At 43.7% G+C, this 16,175-nt stretch overlaps 1 protein-coding gene across 2 annotated transcripts in view; it reads left to right on the forward strand.

The window, feature by feature from the left end:
* The window catches only part of LOC122556983 (calcium/calmodulin-dependent protein kinase type II subunit alpha), a 258,438-nt gene that overhangs the window by 99,377 nt on the left and 142,886 nt on the right, over positions 1–16,175 (forward strand). The window lies entirely within an intron of this gene.

The raw sequence follows: 16,175 nt of genomic DNA on the forward strand, positions 1-16,175 counted from the left end.
CCTTCCTATTCATATACCCATCCAAATGTCTCTTAAATGTTGCAATTGTACCAGCCTCCACCACTTCCTCTGACAGCTTATTCCATACACGTACCACCCACTGTGTGAAAAGGTTGCCCTGTAATTTCACTGTTCGTTAATTTTCCCAGATGCACTCCGATGTCCAGCGATGCATGAATTCAGACAGCAAAGGCAGTAACTGTGCAGGTTCTCTCTCTCTCTCTCTCTCTCTCCTGCACTGTCCTCACCATGTGCTTCCTTTGTCTGTTCTTCTCCCTTTTAAAACTGCTGTTGTTTTGACTTTTTTTCCCCCGAAGTTCCAAAACAATGCAACAGCATATAAAACAGTAATTGCTGCTCCTGGAATTCGAGGAAATCACCTAAAATACCTCAAAAAAAAGGAGCAGCTGTTACAGCCAGAAATGTTTTTCTGTCCTCCATCTTGGATTACCCAGAATCCTTTTCCATAGTGCAAACCAGCCAACTGAGATGGGGCTTCCAAAAAATATTTTTTTCTGTCATTTTATTTGAACATGTCTCTGTTCCAGATGTAGAAATATTGAAAAAGTAGAAAAAGAAAAGATTGTTTGGCTGACAGTTGAGCATTATCCAATTGGGTCATGGGTCAATTGGTGTGAAGGTAAAGTTACTATTGTGTTACCAAACCATGTGGCTGCTCTCCCATTAGAGAGAGAGAGAGATGACTGGTGGTGCTGTAATTTGAGAGTCACCATGCCTCAAATGAGATTGAGAAGGTGGTGTCAGTGCAGGAATTGAGTTCGAGACCAAAAAGAACTGCAGATGATGTCGTGGTCCTGTTCGCCGAGCTGGGAATTTGTGTTGCAGATGTTTCGTCCCCTGTCTAGGTGACATCCTCAGTGCTTGGGAGCCTCCTGTGAAGCGCTTCTGTGATGTTTTCTCTGGCATTTATAGTGGTTTGTCTCTGCCGTTTCTGGTTGTCAGTTCCAGCTGTCCGCTGCAGTGGCCGGTATATTGGGTCCAGGTCGATGTGCTTATTGACTGAATCTGTGGATGAGTGCCATGCCTCTAGGAATTCCCTGGCTGTTTTCTGTTTGGCACAGAGGGTGGTGGGTGTCTGGAACGCGTTGCCAGCAGAGGTGGTTGAGGCAGGCACGGCAGATTGATTTAAGATGCATCTGGACAGATGCATGAGTAGATGGGGATCAGAGGGATACAGATGCTTAGAACTTGGGCGACAGCTTTAGACAGTGGATTTGGATCGGCTCAGGCTCGGAGGGCTGAAGGGTCTATTCCTGGGCTGAAAAATTTCTTTGTTCTTTGTATCTTCAGATGCTGCTCCAATTCCCTTTCGAAAGCCATGATTGAATACAATCATCCAAATTAGCAGCAGAAATAGTTCACTCACCCCCTCAAACCTGTTCAACCTTTCAATAAGGTAGCTGATCTGAATCCTCCACATGCCTGCACATCAACTGCTTTCTTTAAAATATTCAGCGAGTCCACCTCTATTGCTTTTTGAGGAACAGAGTTCCAAACATGCACAACCTTCTGAGAGACAAACAATTCTTCTTATCCCTGTCTTAAAATGGGTGACTCCTTATTTTATTGTCTCAGTGCACGGTCAGTTCCCTGGGTTCAACCTTTCTGCAGTGTCTTTTATAACCACAGAACAGCTCCTTACGAATGACTTTTAAAGTCTAAGTTAAAAAACCAGGTTACGACACCAGGTTATAGTCCAACAGATTTACTTGGAAGTGATTTTTGACTGTGTCCACCCCAGTCCAACACTGGCACCTCCACATCATGGCTTTTCAAGTCTCGTTAGCATTATAATTTATGCACAGCAAGATCCCACAAACAGAACAGTGATACGATCAGATGGCTGAGGTATAAATATTGTTAAGGCCAGCAAGAAGAACTTCTGCCGTTAGCTTTGAATTAGTGGCCACAGGATATTCCCCATCCACCCGAGAGAGCTGACAATTCCTGATATTCCCGGTAATGCAGTCTTCCTTCAGTTACTGCACTGGGACAATAGCCCAGATGCATGACTTGGGAGCAAATTACTGCAAATGCTGGAATCTGTACTGAAAACAAAATAAAAACACTGGAGATCACAGCAGATCAGGCAGCATCCATGGAGAGAGAACAAGCTAATGTTTCGAGTCTAGATGATCTTTCATCAGAGCTGATGTGAAGTGTGGAGGGGGCAGCATTTTTGCAATAGTCGGGTGCTGGGGGAGAATTGGTACTGATAGTTCAGATTAAGTGTTCAGAATGTGAGAATGGCAGAACAATAGTGTGTCTAACTGCCAAACTAGAAAAAACAGATGATCCCAGTGAAGTAGGAGGAAGTCAACAGTAGCTTTGTTTATCATTTCTACCACGTACAATTGATACAGTAAAAACGAGACAGCGTTCCTCCAGGACCGAGGGTGCTACATGGACAGCACAAACTACACCATCATACGCAGGGCGGCATAAAGTGCAGAAGAAGTGTAAAACACGCAAGCCAGCACAATAATTCCTGACAGCTCAAGACACGGTGGCTCAGGGGTGTAGAAATTACTGTGTACTAAAAGAATGATAATTAATAAAACATTGTTCTAGCAGCAATTCAAAGTTGTGCAAAGAGTTTCAGATGGAATAGAATCTGATCATGCAGTGTTAAGGAGCCTGATGGCCTGGGGGAAGAAACTGTTGCACAGTCTAGCAGTGAGAGACCAGTATCTTCTGCCAGATGGCAGGAAGGAGAGGAGTTTAAGTGAGGGGTGTGTGAGGTCTTCCATGGTCTTAGCCTTTCGGGTGCAACCTGTCTATAATGGAGGGAAGAGAGACCCCGATGATCCTCTCGGCTGTCCTCACTATCAGAGATACATGCTGAGGGGTCTGGAGCTACAGCCCTCCAATATGGTGGCTGACAACCTTAATGCTGTCACAAATGCCATGATTTGGATTGTTTTCCTTGTCGGTGAGACTCCAGTCACATCCACCGTTGAACCAGAAAGGTTTGGAACCACTGTAGAGGGGGTTGCTGAAAACGAGGCCTGTGTGTGAGAACCAACATCTTGTTAATGCATCAAACTCCAGTGTAACCTATCATCAGGAGAGTATCATTGCCACAAAGAACTTGGATGCTGTCCAGACTGATTCACATTTGCCTGAAAAGATAGTTAATACTCAGTTAAATCAGCCATTGCTGCCTCCTTATTTCAATGGGCGGTGGTGTAACACACCATTTTACACTCGAAAATTGTGTTGAGATTAATAGGAATTGCCATTTCTCGCCTTTACTGTCAATCAGTGCCATTATTAAGGGACATGTGTGGGAGGAATCTGTAACAGTTTTACTTACACCCCCTCCGTGCACAGGCTCCCAAGTGTCACTTCAAACAGAAACAGAATTGCCGTGCGCGTACAGCACTTGATCAGGACTGACTGAACAGAACAGGGTGGGGCAGAGTAGAGAAGGCCCCAGGGGTGCCCAGATAGAGGATCTTTCATTTTAAAGGATTTGGTCGGGCAGGCATAGCGAAAATGTTTCTTTCAAAAAGGGAGAACTGAACTGGAGTCATTAATGAAATCCAAGCCTTGGAATGCTCTACTAGTTTAGAGGTAAATGCAAGTTGCTGTGTGAACAGTATCCAATGGAGCCAGTGCACCCTCCTCTCTGACCTATCACCTCCATCCCCACCCCCATCACCTATTGTACTCTATGCTACTTTCTCCCCACCTCCACCCTCCTCTCATCTATCTCTCCACCCTGCAGACACCCTGCCTCTACTTCTGATGAAGGGCTTTTGCTGAAACGTTGATTTTCCTGCTCCTCGAATGCTGCCTGACCTGCTGTGCTTTGCCAGCACCACTCTAATCTAGACTCTGGTTTCTAGCATCCGCAGTCCTTGTTTTTTACAGAGAGCTGGGCTGTGTCAGCTCCCTCTGACATCAGATTTAGGCCCTGATCTTCAGGAGCCTGGATCGCTCCCCTCCAGTGGTCCAGTGTTGTCAGGTTTTGCTCAGGCTCCCCTGCATACATCCCCCTCCCCATGAATGATGAGACATCTTTGTTCTGTTAATTACCATTTTTACAATGGCACTGACAAATATTAAGATTCCTGTTGCACTTAGGGTCACAGAATGGGAAAGGAGTGGGGGAAGTTCCATGGGTCTCACAAGCTCAATGCTTTAGTCAAAAGTGAGCCAGAATTGAAATCAATGGTTCCTCAACTCAAGGTACCAGCTGGGGAAGGCTCTCACTATTAGGGTCATTCAGATGTACAGCACAGAAACAGACCCGTCTGGTCCATGCTGACCAGATATCCTAACCTAATCTAGTCCCATTTGACCCATATTCCTCTAAACTCTTCCTATTCATATACCCATCCAGATGCCTTTTAAATGTTGTAATTGTACCAACCTCCACCACTTCCTCTGGCAGCTCATTCCATACACGTACCACCTCAAGAAAGTTGTAAGTTCAAGTCCCATTACAGCGAGAATGTTTGTTTTTAAATTTGTTCATGGGATGTGGCATCTTGCAGATAGCTGGTGAAGAGCTTCATCATTCCAGATGAAGGGCATATGCCTGACTCTCCTGCTCCTTGGATGCTGCCTGACCTGCTGTGCTTTCCCAGCACCACACTCTCGACACCAATCTCCAGCATCTGCAGTGCCCACCGTCACCATCTTGCAGGTGGCGTTGACTACCCATCCCTAATTATCCCGGAGGGCAGGTAAGAGTCAACCGGATTGCTAAGGGTCTGGAGTCACATATAGGCCAGACAAAGTCAGGATGGAAGATTTCCTTCTCTGAGGAACATCAGTGAACCAGATGTTCTACAATAATTGACAAAAGTAAAATAGTCACCACTAGATTAAATAAAAACTAAAACAACTGCAGATGCTGTAAATCAGAAAGCAGTTCTGCAGAAGGGTCACTGAACCTGAAACGTTAACTCTGATTTCTCTCCATAGATATTGCCAGACCTGCTGAGTTTTTCCAGCAATTTTGTTGTTTTTGTTACCGTTTTCCTTTTCCCCACTATCTGTGGGATTCAAACCCATGTCCTGTAGGATATTGGCCTGGATTATTAGTTGAATAACATTACCACTGCATCAATTCAGGCAGCAAGTCCAAATCTGGGTGGATTCTCTCAACTGATGATAAAAGGTGGCAATTGGAGCTCTTCCCAGTATCAAAAACAGAAACTCTCCACATCATTTGTGGAGAGAGAAACAGAATTAACATTTCAGGTCCAGTGATCTTTCTTTCTCTCCAGAGTCCTGGCCAATATTTATCCCCAAACTAACAACACTAAAACAGTCTATCTGCTCATTATAAAACCCATGAACTTTCTGACTCAGGTTAAACCAGGATTGAAAGGCAAATAATGCAACACATCAGCTCAGGCAAACCCGAGAACTACAGAGCAGTTAAACCTGACAATAGTCATTGGAAAATGCTAGATTCTATTACTAAAGTTCATGGTAATAGGGCACTGAGAAAATAATAACTAAGAGTCAGTCTAGAAGACAACAATGGTTGACAAATCTATTTGAACTCTTTATTGAAATGTCAGTAGCAAGGGGCATAAAAGGAGTCTCGTGGATAAGGCATGTTTGAATTTTCAAAAGACACAGTGGCTCAGTGATTAGCATTGCTACCTCACAGTACCACGGACCCAGGTTCAGTCCCAACCTCAGGTTTCTGTCTGTGTGGAGTTTGCTCGTTCTCCCTGTGTCTGCATAGGTTTCTGCTGGGTACTCCAGTTTCCTCCCACAGTCCATAGGTGTGCCAATTAGGTGGATTTGCCATGCTAAATTGCCCATGGTGTTCAGGGATGTGTAGGTTAGGTGCATTAACCATTGGAAATGCAGCTTTATGGGAATTCGCGTGGGTGGCATGTTCTTTGGAGGGTTGATGTGGACTTGTTGGGCCAAATGGCCTGTTTCCACACTGTGGGGATTCTCTGATTTGATAAGGTGCCACGTGAACAGTTATGTGAGGTTGGGGCATGTGGATTGGGAAGTCAATAATATCACGAATGGAGGCCTGGGTAATAAATGGGTAGGTCATTTTCAAGTTGCTAGGCTATGATGTGTGAGGTGCTCTTTTAGAGAAGAATCCTTACAATGCAGATTGAGGCCATTCAGCCCATAGAGTCTACACTGACCCTGCGGAAGAGCATTTGAGCCTGACATACTCCTCCTGCATTTCCCATGACTAACCCACCTTGCCTGTACATCCCTGAACAATTTCCCACGGTCAATCCACGTAACCTGCATATCTTTGGACTGTGGGAGGAAACCAGAGCACCTGGAGGAAGCCCACGCAGACACAGGGAGAATGTGCAAACTCCATATAGGAAGAAGGGCTGAAGAAGGGCTCATACCCGAAACGTCGATTCTCCTGCTCCTTGGATGCTGCCTGACCTGCTGTGCTTTTCCAGCAACACATTTTCAGCAAACTCCATATAGACAGTCACCACAGGAGAGTGGACCTAAAGCCAAAGATCAGGCATGGTTGGATTCACAGAATCACAGAACTGGAATTAAGATGCGGATCAGATGATTTCACTTCCTGGCATTAGAACAGGTTCATGGGGCAGAATGGCCTTCACCTGTTTCTGTGAAGGAGGGTTGGGAGTGGATTCAGGGGTTAGGAGGGAAAAATGAAAAGCACTCAAAAGGATGGACAATGGTTACAGGTCCAGCAGCAACACTGAGACTTATATTTATAACCATAAAATAGAGATGGATGCTCAGGTGCAGAGAAAGGATCGATGAATGATTTCCATGGGTCAACAAGCCTTATTTGCTGCAAATGAAGGCTGAGAATGTTTGTAGGTAAATCATGTTCTGGAGGCAGTGGAAAATAATTGGGGTTATTTTTAACTTGGGAAGTGGATATGAAGTGAGGGCAACAATTCATGGCTCTATAAACAAAATCAGCTTCAACTTTCACCAACTCAGTACCAGAGCCTGTGATAATGTAGAGATTGGTATCGGATTCAGTTCATGGGGCACTGCTACAGTACTCGGGTGGAAGGGAACTGTTGTGTAGGGATGGGCTTCACCTGAACAGTGCTGGGACCGAAGTCGTGGCAAATTGAGTAACCAGGTCTATTGGGAGGGCTTTAAACTAACTGCTGGGGAGGGGGTGGGGGCAAGAGAGGAATGTCAATTTGGGAGAGGGGAAATAAAAGCATATGGCAGCATTACAGTCCAGCAATTTGGATAATGACACCCAGAGTGGGACAGAGTTTACAAAAACAGAAAAGCACCAGTAAATAGGGACAAAGATAGATGAAATGATCAAAAGGCAAAAGTAACGGCTCTTAGATCCTTAGAAATATTACGGCACATTTGGTCGAACCTGTCCATGCTAACCCAGCTGCCCTTTCTAATCCCGTCCACCTGCATATGGCCCACAACCCTGCATCTTACAACACTAAGGGCACTTTTTAAAAGAGTTTAGAGTCTCTGCCTCCATCACCAACTCAGGCAGCGAATTCCAAACACCCACCATCCTCTGCATTAAAAAATATTTTCCTCTCATCCCCTCTAATCCTGCCACGTCTCTTGAATCAATGACCCCTGGGTTTTGAACTCTCTGCCAAGGGAAATAGGTTCCTCCTGTCTACTCTATCTCCACCCCTCACAGTTTTGTATCCCTCTATTATGTCACCCCGAGCCTTCCCTGTTCTAGGGAAAAGAGCCCTAATCTCTCCAATCTCTGCTCATAGTTGCCACTCTCCAGCAGTGGCAACATGCTAATAAATCTTCTCTGCTCTCTCCCCAGAGCAAATACACCTTTCTTGTAATGTGGTGACCGAAAATGCTTGATATACTCCAGTTGTGGCCTCTTTGTTTGAATGCATGCATACTTGGAACAAAATTAATAAATTAACAGCAAAAGTATGTGAGCTTACAGCTATTACTGGTTTCCAGGAGATCAATACTAAAAACAAAATATTCAGGGGTGTGTAACTTTACGAAAGGATGGACAGGGAAGAAGGGATGGTGGAACAGTGTCGTTGGTATGGGATGGAACAAGAAATGGTCTTGGATCAGAATTCATAGAATGAAGAGAAGAAGAGTCTGTCAGGCATAATCTATAGGATCCCTTACAGTAACTATATGTTGGGACAGAGATTTAATCAGGAGACAGTGAGGGCAGCCAATGAAGTTAGTCTAATAATCACGGGTAGCTTTAATTTTCATGTGGATCGAGATACCCAGACTGGCAGAGGTAACCATGGAGAAGAATTTATAATATATTTCACACAGTTGCATGGAACAATATGATGGATCCAAACTGGGGTAAGGCTATTTTGAAAACAAAAACAGAAATTGCTGGAAAAGCTCAGCAGGCCTGGCAGCATCTGTGGAGAGAAATCAGAGTTAACGTTTCATTTCAAGTGAACCTTCCTCAGAACCTCAACCCGAAATGTTAACTCTGATTTCTTTCCACAGGTGCTGCCAGACCTGTTGAGCTTTTTCAGCAATTAGAGTCATAGAGTCAGAGAGATGTACAGCATGGAAACAGACCCTTCAGTCCAACCCGTCCATGCCGACCAGATATCCCAACCCAATCTCGTCCCACCTGCCAGCACCCGGCCCACATCCCTCCAAACCCTTCCTATTCATATACCCATCCAGATGCCTTTTAAATGTTGCAATTGTACCAGCCTCCACCACTTCCTCTGGCAGCTCATTCCATATACGTACCACCCTCTGTGTGAAAAGGTTGCCCCGTACATCTCTTTTATATCTTTCCCCTCTCACCCTAAACCTATGCCCTCTAGTTCTGGACTCTCTACAGCATCTGCAGTTCCTTGGGTTTTTATGAGGCTATTTTGGATCTAGTGATGTGTAATGAGGCAGGTTTACTAAAGGATCTCAGAGTAAAAGATCGCTTTGGAAACAGTGACCATAACATAGTAGAATTTAGCATTCAGTTTGAGAGGGAGAAACACAAGTTGGAAACAACTGCACTAAACCTAATGGGAATTACAAATATATGAGGGTAGAGCTGGCTGGAGTGGATTTGGAAAGGGTTTAGAAGCAAAAGTGTTTGAGAAACATTTAAGTAAGTAGATCATGGCTTAAAGTAAATAAAAATCCTAGTGAGAAAGAAGGAATCCGGGAAGGAGATATACCAACCTTGGTTAACTTGGGAAGTTAAGGATAACATCAAATTGAAAGGAAAAGCATACAGTATCGCAAAAAATTAGTGGTAGAACAAAGGATTGGGAAAATTATGTATGTAAGTTAGCTCGCTGAGCTTGAAGGTTTCAAGGTTTTCTGAGGTTTTGTCACTATGATTAGGTAACATCATCAGTGAGAGTCTCCAATGAAGCGCTGGTTGTATGTCCCGTCTCTCTATTTATAGGCCTTGGTTTCTTAAGGTGGGAAGTAAGATTGGGAAAATTTTTAAAACCTTCAAAATACAACAAAATAAAACAAAGTTGGGGACGATAAACTTTGAGGGTAAACTTGCAAGTAATGTCAAGGCAGATCGCAAGAGCTTCTTTAAGTATATGAAGAAAAAGGAGGCCACTCAAAAAATGAAGCTGGGGAAGTGACCATGCAAAACCAAGAAATGGCGGAGGAGTTGCATTATTACTGTACATTAGTCTTTACTATAAAATAGCAAATAGCACTCCAAATAGTCGAATGGCAAAAGGAGGAGAAGAAATAAATACAATAATTATCACTAGAGCAACAGTGCCAGGAGGCTAAAGATCAATAAATCCCTTTTGATCTGTTGGAATATTAAAGAAGCTGAGAGATAGAGGATGCATTCATAGTAACCTTTCAATACCCCTTCGATTCTGGAAAAATCCCAGAGTTGGAAACTGGCAATGTAACACTTTTAATTCAAAAGTGAAGGAATCAAAAATGGTTGGCCAGTTAGTATAATGTCAGTTACTGGAAAAGTCATAGAATCCCTACAGTGTGGAAGCAGGCCATTCACCCCATCGAGTCCACACCAACCCTCCGAAGAGCATCCCACTAAGACCAACCCCCTACCATATTCATGTGACCCTACATTTCCCATGGCTAATCCACCTAGTCTGCACATCCCTGGAAACTATGGGGCAATTTAACGTTGTCAATCAACCCTAAGCTGCACATCTTTGGACTGTGGGAGGAAACCAGAGGACCCAGAGGAAACCCATATGCACACAGGGCCACAATATTATTATATATCAATTAATGAGATGGATGGGGTAAGTGAATGTACTGCCACCAAGTTTGAGGATGACACAAAAATAAACGAGAAGGGAAGTGGTGAGGATGACCCAATGAATCTGCAGAGAAAGAAGAGGTGAAGTGAGTGGGCATAACCTGACTAGGGAAATGTGTTATCATGCACCTTGGCAGGAAGAGTAGAGCAGCTGAATATTATTTAAATAGAGAAAGACAGCAGAACAGAGGGAGTCCTTGTGCACAAATCACAAAATGCTAACATCCAGGCTGAGCAGGTAACAGAGACGACAAATGGAGTGCTGTCTTTTATTTCGAAGAGAACAGAGTATAAAAATAGGGAGGTCTAGCTAAATCTATACAAGGCACTAGTCAGACCAGAGATGAATATGTGAACAGTGTTGGGTCAGTTGTTGAAGGATACTAGCATTAGAGGAAGTCCACAGAAGGTTCATTTGGCTGATTCTGGGTCTGGAGGGACTGTCTAATGCAGAGAGGTTGAGTAGGTTGGGCCTTCACTTATTGGAATATAGAAGACTTAAAGGACAACTTATTGAAACATAAGAGAGCAATATGGTTGACTCTTAACTGCCCTTTGGAATTAGAGATGGGAAATGCATTCTGGCATAGCCAGAGATATCCACGTATCATGATGAATCAATATAAATTCTTAGGAGACTTGACAGGGTAGATGTGGAAAGGTTATTTCTGCTTGTGGGGGTGTCTAGGACCAGAGGATATCTTCCCAGAATAAAAGCTTGCTGATTTAGGATCGAGATGAGCAGGGAGATGAGGAGGACGGTTTTCTCCCAGAGGGTACTGAATCTGTGGAATTCCTTACTGCAGAGGGCTGTCAAAACTGGATCATTCAGCGTACCCAAGGCTGAGTTAGATTTTTAATCAGTAAGGGATCAGGAGTTGTGGGAAAAAGCAGGAGAGTGGAGCTGAGGATTATGAGTGAAGCCATAATTGCATTGAATGGCGAGCAGATTATCAAGGGCGAGCAGATTATCAAGATTATCCTCCTCATTCTTAAGATGACAACAACTTAAAAGCAACTTGTATCAACATTTCTAATGTATGTTTTGAAGCAGGAGGAGATCATTCAGCCCCTTGAGTCTGTTTTATTAGTTCATGGCTGCCTCGTACCTTATCATCCTACCTAATAGCACTGCGTGGCTGTACTAACATCATGTTGTGCTCTGTCTCGCAGCTAGAATGCTATATACCTTTGAGACACATGCTCATGCTCTCCTCATTTCTGCTTCTATGTTTAATGGTCTAACGTTGACAGTCATCTATAAATCTCATGCAAGTCAGAGTTAGGAACCAGAACCAGGCCTTTCAAGCCTGCTCTACCATTCAATAAGATCATGATTGATCTTCCATTTCTCCTTCACCTTGGTGAAAAGTCCCATTCTCTCTGCTTACCATGGGTTCTAAAACTCTCAATCTTCCTCATTTTGTTGCACGCGGTCAGCATTTAATGGCCATCCCTAATTGCCCTGGAGAAGAGGCGGTGAATTACCTGTTTGAACCTATGCAGTCCATGTTTTCTGCACAGTCACAGTGGGCTATACCTCCAGCAAGGTATTTGTATCTGATAAGGTAATGTTTACGTTACCTCCTTTAACATAAGAACTATACATGGGTAACATGGTACTGAAATATACATAAAATTTACTTTATATATATTTCAAATTAGTTTATATAAAATCTACCCACTAGAGTTTAGAAGAATAACAGGGGACCTCATAGAAACGTATCAGATTCTTAAGGGTAAATGCTGTGAGGAAGGTTCCATTCATGGGATAGTATAGGACCAAAAGGTGCAGTCTCATAATTAAGGGACATCAATTTAGAGCCATACAGTCCTACAGCACAGAGACAGGCGCAAATCAGGTGCCACGCTCCAATTGATCCTTCAAAAGTGACAACTCTGTTCCACTGCCCTTTGAAGAAGGGCTTATGCCCGAAACGTCAACTCTGCTCCTCGGATGCTGCCTGGCCTGCTGCGTTTTATCCAGCAACACATTTTTCAACTCCACTGCCCTTTAACTCAACAATCGAGCTCACTCTGAGATCCTTCACTGAATGTGTTCTGATTGATGAACAAAAGGTTCAGGTGATTGTGAGAGAGACTTTCTGTGTTGTCATTGCTCTGCTTTGACAGGATTGTGGAAGTGACTCAAGTGATAGCTTAAAAATTCCAATAAGCCACTGGAAAGACCTGAATGCTTATCATTCCTTCTCGAAAAGCAAGTTTTCCCTCCCCATACCTCCCACCTTCTGCCTTCCCATCTATAAATACTGCACTGAAAGAAATTATTATTTTATATAAGAACTGTCATACCTTCTTCCTGTTCCTCATATCGTTGATGTTAATGGCTTCAATTTCCTCCTCATTCTTAAGATGACGACAACTTAAAAGCAACTTGTATCAACATTTCTAATGTATGTTTTGAAGCAGGAGGAGATCATTCAGCCCCTTGAGTCTGTTTTATTAGTTCATGGCTGTCTCGTACCTTATCATCCTACCTAATAGCACTGCGTGGCTGTACTAACATCATGTTGTGCTCTGTCTTGCAGCTAGAATGCTATATACCTTTGAGACACATGCTCATGCTCTCATCATTGTATCATATCAATTTCTCAGACTCCATCTAAATGGGGAACTCCTGAAGCGTGGTATGCTATAGAAATGTGCTACTGTTTGGAACTGAACAAAGTAACACTGACCCAGATACTAAAGTGTATGCGTCTGTAACATAGGTGTATAACTGAAGCCATAATAAAGGTCTATTGAATCATTCCACAAGACTATACGAAATGGGAACAGAAGCAGGCTATTCAGCCCTTTCAGTCTTTCAGTTGGGTCAAGGCTAATCAGACAACCCTTGCTTTATCCTGTAACCGTCGATTCCCAGACTGATCAAAATCTATCTCTCTCAGCCTTAAATATACACAAGGATTCCACCCCCACAGCTCTCTGAGGGAAGGAGTTCCAAAGACTCACAACCCTCTGATAGGAGACATTTTTCCTCATTTCAGTGTTTTCCCCGGGGTTGGGAATTGAGGACTAGAGGGCATCAGTTTAAGGTTAGAGGGGAAAGAATAAAAGGGAACCTGAGGGGCAACTTTTTTACACAGGGAATGGTACGCATATGGAATGAGTTGCCATCAGAACTTATAAATAACATTTAAGAGGCATTTGGACAAATACATGGATGGGAAATGATTGGAAGGATATGAGCCAAGTGCAGGGAAATGGGGTTAGAGTGGATGGACATTTTGGTCAACAACATTTTAAGTTGTCGTCATCTTAAGAATGAGGAGGAAATTGAAGCCATTAACATCAACGATATGAGGAACAGGAAGAAGGTATGACAGTTCTTATATAATTTCTTTCAGTGCAGTATTTATAGATGGGAAGGCAGAAGGTGGGAGGTATGGGGAGGGAGAAACTTGCTTTTCGAGTTGGAATGATAAGCGTTCAGGTCTTTCCAGCGGCTTGTTGGAATTTTTAAGCTATCACTTGAGACACGTCCACAATCCTGTCAAAGCAGAGCAATGACAACACAGAAAGTCTCTCTCACAATCACCTGAACCTTTCGTTCACCAATCAGAACACATTCAGTGAAGGATCTCAGAGTGAGCTCGATTGTTGAGTTAAAGGGCAGTGGAGTTGAAAAATGTGGTGCTGGAAAAACACAGCAGGCCAGGCAGCATCCGAGGAGCAGAGTTGACGTTTCGGGCATAAGCCCTTCTTCAAAGGGCAGTGGAACAGAGTTGTCACTTTTGAAGGATCAATTGGAGCGTGGCACCTGATTGACAATGCCTGAAGCCTAATTGTGGTTTCTGGCAGGACGTGTAGCTCAAATGTCCACATCACTTGATGATGGGGTGTAATGTTTCTATGCAATTTGTAAAGAACCGAAAACTTAGCAACACACTCTTTCATATCCAATGACTGTGGGTAACCAAAGGGCTCCTCACCAGAGCTGCTGAGGAAGTTTGCATTAATTGTGCAATCTCCAAACTTTTTTGGAAAGCTTCTCTACTGTTCTTCCTTGGAGTGTTGTTAGTACACAGTTTCAGACAAAGAAGAGCTGCTTTTCTTTAAAGTCAACTGCAGGATGTGAGCTTCACTGGCAAAGGCAAAGATTAGTGTCCATCCCTCCTTGCTCTTAAGAAGCCTCCTTGAATGATTGCAATCATAGAATCCCTACAGTGTGGATACAGACCATTCAATCCATTGAGTTGATGCCGACCCTCCAAAAATCCCACCCGCTGCACCCTATCCCTGTAACCCTACATTTCCCATGGATAATCCACCTAACCTGTATATCTTTGGACTGTGGGAGGAAACCAGAGCGCTCGGAGGAAACCCACACAGATACAGGGAGAACGTGTAAACTCCACACCCCTGCACTGTATAGGGATGCCCACAATAGGGAGGGAGTTCCAAGATTTTGACCCAGCGACACTGAAGGAATGGCAACATAATTCCAAGATAGGATGGTGTGTGGCTTGGAGGGAAACTTGCAATGTTCCCTGCAGGACAATAAAAATTGAAGTGGTGAACAGATTCAGTCGCGATGTTTAAAGTTGTGAGGAAATGAGAAGAAGCTGTTTTCTTTGGCAACAACATCAATGACTGGACAGTACAGCTTTAGGATAATTGGCAAAAAATGGAAGAGAATGAGAAGAAATGTTTACATAGTGGTTGTTATAATCTGGACTGCACTGCTTGAAAGGTCAATGAAAGTATATCTAATCGAATAATTTTAAAAAGACAATAGGATAAATACTCAACGCAAAAAAAAACTGGGCTATGGACAAAAAGCAAGGGAGCAGGACTAATCAGATAGCTGTTCCAAAGAGCTGACACAGGAATACTGGACTGAATGGCCTCTTGCTGTGCTGTAAGATTTCCGAAGACTATTGCGCCACCAAATAGGCGCACAATGATTTACTTCCCTATGATCCCAGAATAGTCTGCAGGGAGAAAGATGCTGAAAGTCATTGTTTAATGAGAGCCAGTTGCCAGATTCTGTAATGTAGCATGTGTCAGGAAGAATTGGTGAGAATGTGTTTCATGAGCTGTAATTCTTGCCAAGTGCTCCTACTGCCATCACATATAATGAGTGCAGCGGAGACAAAGTGACACTAAAGGAAAATTAATGACTTCCGAAAGACAAGCAGAATGGGGTGGAATCACTAGGGTTGGATTTTGGAATCCTCTCAATGATACAGTGTGACAAAATTACCATTTAGGCCACCAGGTTTGACCAGTTTCAGCCCCCCTGTTGTTCCACCATAGCCCTGTATATGTTTTCCCTTCAAATAGCTCTCCAGTTTTCGCTGTTAAATTACCCTGAGGGAGAAATGGTGACTCAGTTCACCTGAGGGCTGACCTGTTGTGCATTAAGTTTGGAAGGGTGGTTGGTTTTATGGAGCCTTTGAGAGTGGGATATTTGGCATGGAGGGGGTCGGGGTGGGGGGGAGGGGGGGAGGGGGGGGGGGGCCCACAATGAGGCAGGACGCCAAATTGTGAATTTCCAATGGTGTGTTGTGAGATGTTTTAGGTGTGTTTGCCCTCACTGTCGCCCTGTGGCAGAATACCATTTGTGATAAGTTTGCATGCCATGAGTACTCATATGTGTAAAACTTCCTTTGAAGAAAGTCCACCTTTAAGTCAATAATGCACATAAGATGCCTGTGGCACCCGTGCATAGTGCTTCCAAATAAATCTGTTGGATATAACCTGGTGATTTTTAACTTTGTCCACTCCAGTCCAACACCAGCACCTCCACATCATGTTTGTCGAAAGGCAGTGAGTATCAGTCAGCTTTACCAGTCCATCAGGATTTTGCCCGAAACGTCGATTCACCTGCTCCTCAGATGCTGCCTGACCTGCTGTGCTTTTCCAGCACCACACTCTCAACTCTGATCTCCAGCATCTGCAGTCCTCACTTTCG

The sequence above is a fragment of the Chiloscyllium plagiosum genome, unplaced genomic scaffold, assembly GCF_037043375.1.
Source record: "Chiloscyllium plagiosum isolate Xiang-an unplaced genomic scaffold, Cpla_swu_hap1 HiC_scaffold_16, whole genome shotgun sequence".
Taxonomy (NCBI): Eukaryota; Metazoa; Chordata; class Chondrichthyes; order Orectolobiformes; family Hemiscylliidae; genus Chiloscyllium; species Chiloscyllium plagiosum.